Source organism: Amblyomma maculatum, chromosome 2, assembly GCF_055883805.1.
Source record: "Amblyomma maculatum isolate TAMU_Amacu chromosome 2, ASM5588380v1, whole genome shotgun sequence".
In the NCBI taxonomy this organism is placed as follows: domain Eukaryota; kingdom Metazoa; phylum Arthropoda; class Arachnida; order Ixodida; family Ixodidae; genus Amblyomma; species Amblyomma maculatum.
The window spans coordinates 45,110,170-45,123,526 of record NC_139345.1 but is presented as its reverse complement, the minus strand read 5'-3'; the positions used below and the strand labels follow the sequence as shown (position 1 = coordinate 45,123,526).

Genomic DNA, 13,357 nt, shown 5'->3' with positions numbered 1-13,357 from the left:
GTAGCGTTACTCTAAGTCTTCACGCCGAAACCAACTGTGTGTTACACTGATCCCTTTCTACTAGTGGTGTTAAATCATGATTAGAAAATCATGTTAAATCATGACTTGTCATCAGCATGCAGATTAAGGGCATAAGACAACTCATGATAAGCAGTGCTTAACCAAACAATTAGAAGATGACAGGTATATTTATTCACTTGCCATGCGTCTAAGCTAAAAGCTGCAAGAGACGTGTCACAAACCGCATTTTTTTTTTCAGCTGCACATATGGTTCTTGGTTGTCGCAAAAATATAAGAACAAAGCGAAATAGTGCATGCAGATGTGACGCTTACTCGTCGCATGGTCTGGAATGTGATCTCAATTACTATTTATTTCTGAAATTCATGTTTTGTGCTTTGGAGCCCTCCACCACATTCATTTTCCACATGTGGATTAAATTGGTTGGCACCCGGATTAAATTCGCTGGCGCTTGTATTAATTGCGTTGGCACTCGGATTAAATTGGTTGGCGCGGGCATTATTCGAGTTGGCATTTGGATTAAATATGCTGGCGCTATGATTAAATACTTGGCACTCGAATTATATTGCATGGCGCTTAGATTATATCAGTTGGCGCTTAGATTATTTCCGCTGGCGCTTGGCGCTAGGATTAAATTCAGAGGAAAAAATCTGTAGCTGAATGACCGGGTGCAGTTGACACCCTAGCCCCAATTACGGAAGATCATGGAGTGAAGGGTTTCGTTTGGATTTAAGACGAACGCCTTTAGGCTCCCATCGTTGTCAGCAGGAGCTGTCGGCAGATGTTGTCACCAGAGTGTGTCACACTTTCGAGGGAGATAGTTAAATATAAATCAATACACCTTGTCTCGATCGGGAATCAAACCTTCATCCCTTAGATCCCCAGCCGAGCGCTTTACCAACTGCACCACGCCTCAGATCATGAATTGTTCATCATAATTCCCCTTGTCTACTGTGAAGATAGCGGTGTTCCGCGAGGTACAAATACTACGCCTTTAATTTCCTGTAAACGAATTATTAAACGCTGATGAAGTTTGATGCGTTCAATGGAATGGTGGTTGTGTTCGACAAGGGGTGCGCCATGTACCGTCATGACTGGCATCATTAGGCGATTCATACATAGACAAAGCTGACCCCTCTGGGCGTCCCATCCAGGAGTCCGTGCGGCACCTTTCATTTGGTGCTTCGTCGAACGCCGCACCGCACACTAAACAGAAGCAGACCTAGATGTGGTTTGGTTTGTGGGGTTTAACGTCCCAAAGCAACTCAGGCTATGAGAGACGCCGTAGTGGAGGACTCCGGAAATTTCGACCACCTGGGGTTCTTTAACGTGCACTGACATCGCACAGCACACGGGCGTCTTGCTTTTCGCCTCCATCGAAAAGCGGCCGCCGAGGCCGGGATTCGATCCCGCGTCCTTGGGAACAGTAGTCGAGCGCCGTAACCACTGCGCCACCCCGGCGTTAGCACAGAAGGCATCAGCTGCCTTTCAAATTGATTTACAGGATAGTAAAGGCGCAGTATCTGTTCCAATTATCCGCGGCCACATGTACCACGCCAGTAAAGGAAGGGAAGAAGGTGGATGTGAAAGAAGACAGGGAGATAGAGGTGCCATAGTGGAGGGCTACGATCCACCGCGCTACGATGGCTTTCGCCTCATCGCACTTAAGTGGTCCAAAGTGCACTCCAGTTTTTTTTTTTTTACGATCCAATGTTGCGAAGAGGCTCAGGATATGAGGAATCTCGTAGTGGAGGATTCTGGAAATTTCAAGCAAATTAGGATTCTTTAACGAGCCCTGACATTCCTCAGTAGTGGGCGTCCTGCTTTTTGCCTCCATCAAAAGCTGCCGCCGTGGAATGACGGAGGGAGAACTTCGACGCTTCGTTTGCTACCCTCAAGTTTTTGTACCTGATCCGTAGTGCACTGGTTAGGGCGCTCGACTACTGTGCCCAGGGATGCAGGATCGAAATGCGGCCATGGAGGCCGCTTTTCAATGGAGGCGCATAGCAAGGTGCATGTGTGCTATGCGATGTCAGTGCACTTTGAAGAACCCCAGGTGTTCGAAATTACCGCAGCCCATAAACCATAAACTCTATAAAGCGAACCAAACAATCTTGACTCGTACAATGCTGAGGAGAGGCGATGGCGCACAGACTGGCTCAACCTGCATTTCCGGCTGCAGGCGACGCTCTCGCCCCAGCTACGGAACATTATATAGTGAAGGGTTTCGTTTGGTTTTACGACAAAATGTTGCGAAGAGGCTCGGAATTTGACGAATCCTGTAGTGGAGGGTTTCGGATATTTCACAAATAAATTAGTATTCTTTAACGAGCCATGGCAGTTCCCAGTACTTGGCATCCTCCTTTTTACCCCCATCGAAAGCGGAGGCCATGTAAAGACGGAAGGAGAAGTTCGACGCATCTTTCGCTGTCGACAAATTTGAGCGCCCAACCCGCCGTGGTGGTGCAGTGTTTAGGGTGGTCTACTCATGTGCCCAAGGATACGGGATCGATTCCCGGCCGTGGCGGCGGCATTTCAATGGAGGCGAAAAGCAAGGCCCAAGTGTGCTGCGCGTTGCCAGTGCACGTTGACGAACCCCAGGTGGTCGAAATTTCCGGAGCCAGCCCTACAATACGGCGTCTCTCATAGCTTTAGTTGCTTTATTACGCTACCCCCTCCCCCCCCCCCCAAAAAAAAAAAAAAAAAAGAAAACTAAATCAAGTTTGTGTACCCAACGTAGAAGGTCCCAAAAAGTGAAGAAACCCTGAAAGCAGCAGTAACGCTTTGCCGTGGATAATTTCAAAACCATTAATCTGAGTGAAAAAAACCACGGGCTCGTTTGTCACTAAAACGACGGTCACTAAAACGTATTATTGCGCGTTTGGTAATCAACTACAGAGCAATATTGCAGAGCGCCCTTGTATTTGGTGTAATTTCTACTTTCGTAAATTCCTTCAACTGGGTTCTAGGTGAAAATGAACCAATGCATATGTGCTACCATCGTGGAATTTTGCGCCTGTCGGATATGCCGATCGACATGGAATGCACGCATTCTCGACCAACGCACAGCAGATTGAACGTTTCTTGTCGCAGAAGTATATGTCTCTTCGTCATCAATTTGCTGCACGTTGCATCTGCGCTGTGCCATTTCATCGCGGAGAGCGGGCACTGAAATGAAATGCGGTAATATTGGGCCTTGAACGCTGTCAGTTTAGTCTGACTTACTGCTGCACTCTGTAGTGTGCCTCTAAAGCATTAAGTGACCTCAAGAATAGGCAATACTTGTTCACAACTACGCTTGATCAAGCTGCGGTACTCGCATGCCCTTTTGCGCTGCGCAACACACTTGTAGCACGAACCCAATGCACAAGCCTGCACTCACCTTTTCCGGTGACAACAAAAAACGGCTTACTTACCAGTTCCGTCCTTAGGTCCTCAGATCTTCATGTTACGAAACCGCAATACGTCGCATAAAGAGAATGAAGCGTCACGTTTCACATTGAAATCTTGGGTGCACATGGCTATCAACGGAGGATGAAGAAACGTAGCCTTAAGCACACCTCCCAGGATTTTCCTCACTTTCACAAGTATCCAAATCGTGCGTCATCGTCTGTGCCCAGGAATGAGTCCAACGAGCTGCAAGATATCGAACATCCGCCATACACACAGCTGAGGGCATTTACGCCATCGTCTCTTCGCATCTACGGTTAAGGAAGCAGTATTACATTTTCTGTACATTTCATTGCACTGCTCAGCCCTTGTTTCTATTTTTCAGATGTCATGTGGCAGCGCTGAAAACGTTAGCCGAAAAGCTTATAACAGACCACGCGTGGGAACAAGACGCACAAGTGATAGGCCCAGGCTCCCAATTGTCATGCCTTTCTTTTTTTCTTTTTTTAGCAATAGCAGCAGCTTGAGCCCGATGCGACATAACGCGAACGCAATTCCGCCGCTTTTTTTTGTTTTTTTCTCATTCCCTCAAGCCCATTGGCGAAGATATAAGTACTTTGCTACCGTCCACAAGCGGACTTGCAAAACGGACGATATCGATTATCAGTTTTTTTTTTTTTTTTAATATGCAGTCGTTACAAGATACGTGACCAAGAAGGTCGGCGTGACAATGCCAATAAAAGAGATGCCGACAGGCAACGCACGAGCCATACCCAGACGTTAACTTGAGAAACAGGGGGTGGAGAGTAGCGCGCCTTGTCGGCCTGCTTGCCCGACGTCGGCTACGCAATACGAAGCGAATTCGTGGCGACACGCCACACATCTGCTCTTGAGATCGGCGTGTAGAATGCCGCCCCATCAAAGCGCCAGATGTCAGCTATTGCTGAGCTGTCTGTTTCCCGGAATCAAGGAGAAAAGATGGTAAAAGGACGGGCGTAGGGTTACGGGAACTGTAGGAAGGAAATAGCAGGCAGGGAGCTCCAGCCGTTGCTTGCATGGCTCACACTTGCGCAACACGAAGGGCTAAAAGCAGAATGATGAAAGCTGAGATCGGGATGCAAGGTGTGAAAGTTCAAAAATGCTTGTGCCGCCTGCCGCGCGCACGCGAATGTTTTACTGCTACGAGTATTCGAAACTCGAATAGTTTCCTTCCAGAGTTTTTGAAGTTTGAAGTGTTTCGTATAACTATCGAAAGATTTTTCTTTCCTTGCGTTGCTTGTGAAGTATTTGCTAACTTGAATCGCGACTTTTTGACAGTCGTCAAGGGAAAGTGTGAACACAATTTGGTAATACACAGAGCACTCCGCCTCTTTTTAAGGCGCAAAAGCGAACAGATTATGCAGTACATCAGCGAAGCAAGGCACGAATGTAATCATTAATTAACCGCCATATAGTGTCCAAATGAAACAAGAGATAAGGGGAAGCAAAATGTAACCTTTCCCAAATGAGCTTTGAAATAAAATTGTAGTCATTCTGCATATCTGCAAGTAGACATTTTATTATTTCATGTATTTTATATAAAATCTTTGCAGCCCGTCAATTTGGAAGGCTGCCGCCGAAAGTCGCCAGCGATGCGGTCGTTAATAATCACAAGGATTACTAACCTCTAATATTCTGCAAAAGCCCCAGTTTCAACATTTTGATCGCATTTTGTTACCTTCAGGACAATATTAGCTGTTTTACATGATTTATTTGCCTATAAAGAACACTTCCTTTCTATAAGCAAATTACTTCGGAAATACCAAGATGCATTTCCGATGCATGCATACATGGACGAAGCCGGCAACATGCAGAACCTGTCTTTTCTCTGTCTATACTAGACGTGGTGTAGAAATTATTAAATAAAACACTTTCTTTAAGAACTACGCTTTATCATAACTGTTAATATCAAGCAGAGTTTTTCTTTCGCTCTACGTTACTTAGTATCGAGCCTATAGTTACCTTTTTTCCTGGTTTCAAATCACCTGTTGTAAGACTTTCTTCCTCACATATATGAGGAAGCCATTAACGTTTCCGTTATGTTCTAAGGATAGATTTACTATATTATCGATTACAATATTGCGGCAAGAAAATTCATAGAATAATCACAATCCTGGACTCAATAGCGATTTTGGACACTTATGTCAATAGTTCTTGCAAACCGCCGTATCCTTAAATACCATTTTTTTCGTAGCTTCAGCAGTCTAAATAAAGAAAATGTACGTAATTAACATGCGCTTGTGCGCGAGTGATCAATAACTAGAAGTCGAAACGCGGAACTTAACAAAAAATACAACAAAAAAAAAAAAGGCTGCTCTTCATCTCTCCTGTTCCCAGTGGGTTGGTTCACCGGCAAAGCCAGCCGACTTTCTAGCCTGCAAGCCGATTCTCGGAGTCCCTATTAGTTCTCTATCGATTTTAATAAAGCAGGGACAAATGACGCCGCAACTAAGTTTTAATGAACTTCTACGTGTTCGGGAGACTGAAATGTTTATTTAATGGCATGGTATTTCCTCAATACTTTCGACGCTTTTCTTTATTCTTATCTAGCCCCTCCAGAGTTTGAGTATTAGTCTTTGTGCGCTGACGCAGACAGTTTCTCCTGTTCAGCGCCAATATTATTTGATATTTTGCTTTTGTACTTGTAACTCCGCGCTGTTTCCTCACGTTGTCCAAGACGACCAACACGCGCAAATAAATGTCGTATTTCAATCTTGCAAATACTCGAGCAAGGTTTAGCAGGCATCTATTGTGGAGCCGTCTTTTCTTTTTTTTTTGCTTGGTTAATTGTTTTGATACTAAAACACCCTAGCTCCTCGTATTCCGACACAAATGAAACTATTTTTCTAGGCCGCAGTATTTCATTCTGCACCACAGCTGCCAATCATATTCATGTATTGACCACTCAATTCCAAAATGCTAAAGCCTGGCTGGAACGTCTGTCCACCCTTTCGCTTCCGCCTGTTTACCCACACGCAGCCTTGAGACATCACCGGGGCTCCCAGGGGAAGTGACCGACTCGACACGCTCAAGTTCACCGGTCTCAATTTCTTTAGCACGGCTTCATGTGTCTTCGAAGCTGAAAGGGGAGGAGCGCTTTCAAGCGGAGTACAGCATTTTAATTAAATATATGCAATCGTGTACGAAGGCTAGCCAGTTGGGTTGCGCTGCGAAAAATTTGCGGTTAGCCCACTGCATTACGCCTTGAACACACTGTACGGCCGTGTGCAAAACAAAGTCTCCCGCTCCATGTTCGAAAACGTTTTGTGCTTCATGTGTACGCCGCATGACGATGCTCTCCTGGTACCGAGACCTACCGAATGCCGCGGCCTCAGCTCAAGAGGTGTACCGTTTACTGGCATCCGAATACAACGACTTACATTTCGTAACTTGGTGTGGGGTCTCTTTTGTTCATGGCACACAGAACACTTATCATTCTTTCAAGGGGCTTTTTTTTTTCATATAACACTAATGCTTTTTCATATAACACTAATGGTGTCAAAATTACGGCTTAGGAAGGAGAAAGAGTTCATTACGCAAAAGCGCTTACACACTTTATTTTTAAATTGTGACTGCGCAACCTGAGGACATCAATCCTAATTTCAACAGCACCGACACTGAAAGCCTGCAATGAGCGTAGATAAAATATTCTTAGAGTCTTTATGGGTCATAAGAATGCAGTGTCACATTATCACTTCCTGGTTCTTTTTCATTCAGTTTTCTTTTTATATCGCTTCCCGAGCGAAGAAATTGTACTTACACTTTAGCGGAAGATCCGTCGGGACAAAGTATGCTGTGATGTGGACTTGATTCAGCATCTGCTGAAATTGAATGATTTTAGCACTTAAGAAAATGGCCAAGAACACGCAAATACATCAATTCAATTTTTTCAATTTTCAATTTATTTTCAACTCAAGGTTGAAGGCCCTCAGGCGAAAAAAGCTGTTCTAGAACAGCTTGAAGAGTGCCTGAGGGCCCATACACGGCAGCAGTTGTCCCACAGTAAATTACAGTGTAGACTCACATCAATTTAACATCCGTTCAAACAAACTCTAACAAAAATTCAAAGTACAGTAGTTAACAAAACAGTAGTTATTCACGGAAAGTATAACAAATTTGCGTTAGGCCTCAATTCACAATGAAACATATAGAGCCCTACAGAATTCTAACACGTCAGTACAACTCTAATCACAAAGTGAGCATGGTTATTGAAACATAAGTAGTTCATTTGGTTACAAAATAATGTCGCAATCTTTTTTTTCTATTGAAAGTCTCGAAATATATTGCCCTCTTTTCATAGTCATTAAGAAGAAACGGAAGTTGGTATTGTAAGGATTGACAGAGATATTCGGTACGCCGATGCGGAACAAACCACTTGTCACAGCTGCGGGTGCGGTCGTCGCTTTTTTATTTGCTTAAACTTGCGGAGCTCTTTAAAAACGTTTGAAGATTATTGCTTGCAAAAAAGAAAGTATATATTAAGCGATATTGTAGGTAATATTGTGCTTTTATTATATGATACTTGAGAAACAGTGTTTCTGTCGGATGGTAATACGATACATTAGCAATATTACGAAGAGCTTTTTTCTGTAAAAGAAAAATTGCGTTAATGTTGCCGATCGTTGTTGTTCCCCAAACAAGCGAACAATAGTTTAAATGTGATGTGAATAATGCGTGGTAAATTTGAACTTTTATTTTTTCAGGCAGATAATAACGACATCTGGCAAGTGCTCCCACAGCTGATGACAGTGACTTGCTCAAACAATCAATGTGGTGCGACCATGTCAGGTCAGCTGAAAATGTCACTCCTAAAATCCTATGTTGGTTAACAACTTCAATAGTAGCTGTACCGTGCGTTAAAGGACGATCTATTGCAGCCTGTTTGTTTCTTGGTTTAAAAGTTATGGCTTTAGATTTATTTGCGTTGATCTTAAGACCACTGGCGTTGGACCAATTATCTTGGACATCTCAGTTTCCGCTTTTGCAACTACTTCCTGTATATCATGACCAGAAACAAACATGCTGGTATCATCGGCCTAAAGAACATAACAGGCATCAGAATTCGGTTGAACAATATCGTTTACATATACATTAAAAAGCAGTGGCCCCAGTAGACTGCCTTGTGGCACACCAGAAGAAATACTCTTAAAAGATGAGGAGTGGTCCCCAATACTGACACACTGTTTCCGATCACTCAAGTATGATTCGAACAACACACGCGATGCACCGCGGATACCGTAAGTACTCAGCTTTTGCAACAAAAGCTTGTGGTTCAGGAAATCAAAGGCTTTGCTAAAATCCACAAAAATACCCAAAGTAAGCATTTTGCATTCAATGTTTTTGATGATAAGTTCTTTCATCGTTAACAGTGCTGTTTCAGTCGATTTTCCTCGACTGAAACCATGCTGATGCTCTCGTAGTATATTATGTTTAGTGAAGAATTTTTCTATGCGTACCAACAAGAATTTTTCTAAGCCCTTTGAAAATACTGGCAGTATAGACACCGGCCTGTAGTTCGTAACGTCATTTTCTTTGCCGCCTTTAAAGATGACCGATACTTTTGCTTCTTTCATGCGACTTGGGAAGCAGCCAGTTGTGAGCACCAGGTTGAAAATATATACTAGGTGAGGTGAGATAACGTCAATTACGAACTTGACAGGCTTGATCTGAATATCGTCGACATCAGTTGAGCTGGTATTTTTCAGGTTAAGGAACGTGCTACAAATTTCCGTTTCGTTCGTTGGCTCGAGGAATACGGTTGGATTTAGTTTGAACCTAGTCGTTGACCCTGTTTCGTCGCAGGTTGGTCTCATGTTTACAAAATGGGCATTGAAATGTTCGGCTAAATCAACACCCGAAATACATTTGCCATCTTTTGACATTTCAAGAGGGCTGCACTTGCGATGTTGTCTTTGAAGAATTTCGTTAATGACCTTCCACACTTTCTGAGGACCATTTCTTGACGCATCAGATAGGATGTTATTATAGTAAGCAAACTTGGCTTTTCTTAACTCTGCAGTCAATTTATTTCGATACTTCTTGAAGTTTGTTAGTGCTGTCGTTTCTCTGGTACGCAAGAAGTCTTGGAACAGTTTTTGTTTCTCCTTAATCATCTTCAAATGATCGGGTGTTATCCACGGCTTTCTTATTTTATTCTTTAGTTTTGCTTTCCTATATGGAAAACACTTATTGTAATGGTCACAGAACAAGACTAGGAATTTGTTGTAAGCTTCAGAGGCATTATTCTCATTGTAAATAGGAGACCAGTCGTTGTATAGTAGGCGTGCCCGGAAAGATTCCAGATTACTTTTCGATATGCTCCTATACATGGGTTCGTCCTTGCTCGTTTTTTGTTTTTTTTTGTGACCTAAAGCTGGAATACACAATAAATATTGGACAGTGGTCACTTAAGTCCTAGCATATGGTGCCAGCGGATTGTACGACGGTGTCTTGGTTGACAATGAAAAGGTCAAGGACGGATTCGCCTGTCTCGGTTACTCGCGTTGGTGTGTTGATGACAGAATGAAAGCCAGACGCCAACAGTTTGTTACTGAAATCAAGAGAATGACAGTCATTTCCATCTAATCTAATATTAAAGTCACCTCCTAATAGCAGACGGTATTCATGAAAGGAAGCAAGCTCCAACAGTTCTTCGATGAAGGTAAAAAAATGATTTTTGTTTCCAGAAGGAGGGCGATATACCACTGCGAATATATCTTTCCCGCTAGAAACACACAACGCCTCCAGGTCAGCTATGCGTGAAATGGTGCATCACCTCACAGCACACATCATCTCTGATAAGCATGGCGACGCCGCCGCCACGTGCCTTAGTTCGGTTTTGGCAATAGTGTTTATAACCTGCTAATGTTAACATCAGGCTTTTTTCATGATACCATGTTTCCGTTATCATGACGACATGATTCCTGAACCGAAATTCGTCAAGAAACGTAGTAAATTGTTCTTGTTTTGATGCCAGTGAACGCGCGTTGCCTGCAGTGTGATATCAGAAGGTGAGCAGAACTCTCGATAAAACATAATGAGGATGAAAGCAAGGAACTAACTACGCATCAGATCAGTCAATCTTTGACAAGTCATTTTCGTGCTCAATTCGCACCACGTTGCTTCCCTCGGCTTTTCGCGCAAGAACTTTTCCATTCCTGGCCCATACAAACTTCCAATCAAACTCGCGTTTCCTTTTTATTGCCAGGGAAAGAAGTCGCTTCAGGGTTGGGCAGAGATGTTCATTTACAAACACACTTTCTTTATCTGGGAAGCCGACTTGTTCATTCGTTATGTGTTTGTTTCGAGCCTTTTCCAGAAGAGCATCTCTTTTCTCGCGGCTTTTGAATTGCACAGTAATGTTGGCTTTGCCTTCCTCACGAGTTGGCACGCGATGACAAACTGCTATGTCATCAGCAGTGATAGGTTCGCCTACAGCATTGCCCGTCTTTCCCACCAGTTCCATAACATTTTCATCTTTCTGCACCAACCCTTTTATTTCGACGTTAGATCTTCTAGAGTACTGTTCTGCTTGAACCATTCTGCGCTGAAGCTACTCAATGGCATGTTCGTTAGCCTTCACCCTTTTCCGCAAACTTTCGTTCTCTTTCTTCAGATCCTTGTTTTCTTCTTGCTTTTCTGCTAATTTTTCATGTCCTCAAATTCTGCGTTGATGAACGTGAGGGAATCTTTTAGACTTTTCATTTCCGCGCGAAGCTCGCGTAGTTCGCCTCTGGCATCCCTGTCAGAGTTATTAGGCATCATTACAGGATACGCTTTCTACACACAAACAAAAACTGCGGCAGCAGCAACAGCAATATCTATACAGCTCTTCCGTTAGACAAAGTCAAATCGATACACCAACCTGCAGTGCAAAAGGTGGAAGAAATCAGCGAAACAGTCGGCCTGCTGTCGCTGCTGCCTAGTGCCAGATCCAGGGGTGAGCAGTCTTCTTTTATAGCCCGATTGGTGACGTCAGTGGTGATGTCAGATGCGCCAGATATCCCTCCGGTGGCCGTCGATTGTCCGGTGATAGGGGTGGTAAGTACGGCTGTCTTTTTCTGCAGTGCAAAAGGTGGAAGAAATCAGCGAAACAGTCGGCCTGCTGTCGCTGCTGCCTAGTGCCAGATCCAGGGGTGAGCAGTCTTCTTTTATAGCCCGATTGGTGACGTCAGTGGTGATGTCAGATGCGCCAGATATCCCTCCGGTGGCCGTCGATTGTCCGGTGATAGGGGTGGTAAGTACGGCTGTCTTTTTCTGCAGTGCAAAAGGTGGAAGAAATCAGCGAAACAGTCGGCCTGCTGTCGCTGCTGCCTAGTGCCATGATTTGTGCATTGTTAAGATACGATGGATGCGCACAATAGCTCAATAGTCGGAAGCAGTACTGCATTTAGCTGCAGGAAACCAATAGATAGATGGATTTATTGAAAGGAAAAGGCAGAGAGGTTGGCCCGAATAATTCAAATCTGGCCTGCTACTCTGCACTAACCAAAAGCGAAAAACCAAAATAAATGTACGTCTTTCGCTTTCCAAGCCATGCCTCCGGCTCTTGCGGCTCGCAGTGGCACGATAATTAATGGTCACGCTAAATACGTGCCACGTTGTTCACAGCAGTTATACACCGCGGGAAATGCGTTTCGGCACGACTAAATATTTTCCACACATATCTCTAACATTACACCTCACGATGAAGGCGTAATGCCGCAACGAATATCACTCATGAATGAAAGCATGTCACATTCAGGAAAAAACTTTCGTTTCTAGAAATGAAAACTACTGTTCCTGCCGGCGAGTTCCCTTCCCGTTTTCTTGCTCACCTGAGCGCAGCTTTGAGATGTATGTGATTTCGGCACGCGTGTGCATTACGAAGGAACAGAGCAGCAACGTTTACAAAATGACAGCAAACTGAAGAAAAAATAAAGCTTGAAAAGTAAACAGCCGGGGCTGCTTAGGAAGGTTTCACGCTCGCATCTAGGTAAAGGAGCCTTGAAATGAAAGGATTTTCAGACTTGCGCATGATTCTGAAAATTTTCCTATGGTTCAGAAGCGAACGTTTTATGCACAGAAACCCAAATGCATACCCAAATGCTACATTCAATGTTACAATTGTATACGTTTACTGCAACATCACTTTAGCCGCTACGAGGGACGTGTTTAAGGGCTGACAGTAAACGCGTATTGCGCACATTGACTAGCACCTTGAAGGCGGCCATCACGAACGGCAGCCTTTAGGCTGAATTTTTTCGTGAGAATGAAACAGCCTCTCCTTAATGTTGTCACTGTGTCACCTTCGGTTAGAATCTCAAAATTAACGCGATAGATTTAAAGGCCACTTTTTGCAGAAAATCCAGGGTTTTGTTTGTGAGCGACGATGCACGGGTATGGCTCTGCTGGGCAGTAGTTGGCAGGTGATGTAGCCATGTCCTGATCGGTCATATGGTTGTGTGGCATCCCGAGATCACATGACATGGCAGGCTTCGCAACTCGGCCTTCTCCTGTGCGATGGATATCGAGCCTCTAGGACCCTAGGGTGATAACTAAGCTACTGCTAAGCAGCGCAGGCGCATTAGTATGGCTTGGTAAAGCGGGGTGTTGTATATAGGCATCTGTGTCGTGTGGCCATTTACGTACCTAGGTTGTAGCTTATGACTTCGTGCTAACCAATATGTGTGAGATAATAGAGGCAAAGATTAGGCGATTAGTAATTAAGCGGTTAATACGTGTATGTACATGATCGAGTATTCGCAAGAGGACCCGCAGACGGGAGCATATCTCACGTTATCGTGTCAAATCATAAACAAGCTCCCCAAAGCGGAACATGAATCTTCGCTGCTGATAAGAGTACATGATCACTCCGCAGGTAGTGAGCAACCGGAGGGCGCTAATTTCGGGATAAGAGGGGAAAGGTTG

The 13,357-nt window shown here is 44.1% G+C and overlaps 1 long non-coding RNA gene across 5 annotated transcripts in view; it reads right to left on the bottom strand.

Annotated features, from left to right (window-relative positions):
• Window positions 1–13,357, bottom strand: part of LOC146198548 (uncharacterized) — a 407,190-nt gene that overhangs the window by 337,256 nt on the left and 56,577 nt on the right. For 4 of the 5 annotated variants that reach the window (XR_014704998.1, XR_014704999.1, XR_014705001.1 and 1 more), the window contains exons 3-4: window positions 7,209–7,269; window positions 3,436–3,655 (exon numbers count right to left, since the gene is read on the bottom strand). This is a non-coding gene — a long non-coding RNA (uncharacterized LOC146198548). Of the gene's footprint in view, window positions 1–3,435; window positions 3,656–7,208; window positions 7,270–11,312; window positions 11,764–13,357 lie in introns of those variants that run through there. The other variant, XR_014705002.1, reaches the window with a different exon arrangement.